The following is a 2,500-nucleotide window of genomic DNA, read 5'->3' as shown; positions in this document are numbered from 1 at the left end:
GACAAGAGCCGTGCCACATAAAACGCCAAGAAAATACCAGTACACACTCTAGCTATACGTAAGCTCTCCATCTACAAAAGAAAACAATTATAGATAAATCTTCAGCGTCAGCAACGCCCTAACTAACCTACTCCGGCTAACAAAATCACAAAACGTACAGCGGGTGGCACACGCTCTATTTGGCAGCTATAAATTCCACGTGAAGGCATAGTGTAGCCTACGTCACGTGACATCCATACCTGTCCGGCTCTCCCAACGAACAAACAAACAAGACATCCGAGGGGAGAAAGTAACAAACAAGAGGACAGGGGAGAACAAATAGGCGTTCCGAAGCTTTAAAAAACACAAACAATAATGTACTGAGACTGTTTGAACGACAGAACAAAATGGGGTACATTATTTCAGCAAAAAACAAAACAAAAAAAGCTGGCGAACGGGACGGCGATGGGCTTCGCATAATTCCGTGTAACGGGATTGGTATAGGTATGAATGACGTCATCGGGATTCCCCAGAAACAGCCAATGAACGGATTTGAGAAGAATGCAGGTACCGATCGCTGGAAAGAGACAGAAACACGCAAAACTCACACAGGAACGTAACAATAAATATCAATAAATAATTAAATAGAAAATAAATTAAATTACTAAAAATAAATAAATCGACAATTTAATAAATAGAAATAAATGAATTAATAATAAATGATTGTGTAAATCAAATACATAAATAAATAAATAAATAAATAAATGTATCAAGTAAAAAACTGAATAAATGTTTATAGATAGATAGATAGATAGATAGATAGATAGATAGATAGATAGATAGATAGATAGATAGATAGATAGATAGATAGATAGATAGATAGATAGATAGATAGATAGATAAAAACCATGCCAGCTTTTAGTCACAGCATTCATTCATAGAAAATGAAAAGTCTTTGCTAAATAGTGATAATAACAGATACGCAAAAATATTTGACAGCTTTGTAAAGAGTGCACGTTGTAATGGTGTTAACAACTGCTTATGATTTATGCAGTGTCTCGTTAACCCAGCCGCTGTCCTTTACAGAGGAGCAAACGAATGGGGGTGGGTTAAATTAACTAACTTTTGCCCTTGAAAGAACAGACCATGCAGCACATACGCTCGTTCTTACACGTGAATGGCGTCAAATCCCCTGCAACACAGGCAGCGCTCTGTTAATGACCGCTCCTCTGCCCCGTGCTGCTGTGGGCACTGAGCAAAAAGCCCAAAAGGAAGCCTCTGACCGCCCCCTGCCGGAGGAGGGGGGTAAAGACGAGACTGAGCGGATCCTCTGACTGGCGCACAGACGGAGAAAAGACAAACCAATGCAGAATCCGGAAAGCAAATGCGGCGAACGAAGTAAAAAGGAGAAAAGTGACAAAGACAAAAGCTTACAGCACCTGGTATTCCCAGGCGGTCTCCCATCCAAGTACTAACCAGGCCCGACCCTGCTTAGCTTCCGAGATCGGACGAGATCGGGCGTGCTCAGGGTGGTATGGCCGTAAGCGAGAGACGCTGTCAAAACGAGCCTCTTAAACAATGCCCATACGTGTATAAAAACTAAAAGATATTTAAATACATAGATTAATTAATTAATTAAATAAATAAATAAATAAATAAATAAACGTAAAGTAAAACATTAAAACTACATTAAATAAAAGTTACGACCCAGGGAAGCAGGGCAATGACAGGCATGTTTTATTAATGTTTTGTCCGGAGGAGTATGTGTTATGGACAAAGAAGACCCGGACGCAACAGACGTCTACGATGCCAAGTGGTTTATTATACACAAATACAGGTGCAGGGCTTAAGTCCAGTGAAAGGGGTAGTGGGAACAATATTTATTCATAGAAAGCGAACACGTGCACAGTTGTGAGGGGAGAAGGGACAAGAGCCGTGCCACATAAAAAGCCAAGAAAATACCAGGACACACTCTAGCTATACGTAAGCTCTCCATCTACAAAAGAAAACAATTATAGATAAATCTTCAGCGTCAGCAACGCCCTAACTAACCTACTCCGGCTAACAAAATCACAAAACGTACAGCGGGTGGCACACGCTCTATTTGGCAGCTATAAATTCCACGTGAAGGCACAGTGTAGCCTACGTCACGTGACATCCATACCTGTCCGGCTCTCCCAACGAACAAACAAACAAGACATCCGAGGGGAGAAAGTAACAAACAAGAGGACAGGGGAGAACAAATAGGCGTTCCGAAGCTTTAAAAAACACAAACAATAATGTACTGAGACTGTTTGAACGACAGAACAAAATGGGGTACATTATTTCAGCAAAAAACAAAACAAAAAAAGCTGGCGAACGGGACGGCGATGGGCTTCGCATAATTCCGTGTAACGGGATTGGTATAGGTATGAATGACGTCATCGGGATTCCCCAGAAACAGCCAATGAACGGATTTGAGAAGAATGCAGGTACCGATCGCTGGAAAGAGACAGAAACACGCAAAACTCACACAGGAACG

At 41.2% G+C, this 2,500-nt stretch overlaps 1 non-coding gene across 1 annotated transcript; it reads right to left on the bottom strand.

Moving 5' to 3' along the window:
* Positions 1-1,406: 1,406 nt before the first annotated feature.
* Positions 1,407-1,525, bottom strand: LOC129449428 (5S ribosomal RNA). Its single transcript, XR_008646161.1, has one exon. It is a non-coding gene; the product is annotated as a 5S ribosomal RNA (ribosomal RNA).
* Positions 1,526-2,500: the final 975 nt, after the last annotated feature.

This window comes from Misgurnus anguillicaudatus, chromosome 18 (assembly GCF_027580225.2).
Source record: "Misgurnus anguillicaudatus chromosome 18, ASM2758022v2, whole genome shotgun sequence".
NCBI lineage: Eukaryota > Metazoa > Chordata > Actinopteri > Cypriniformes > Cobitidae > Misgurnus > Misgurnus anguillicaudatus.
This window is presented reverse-complemented; position numbering and strand designations above follow the sequence as displayed.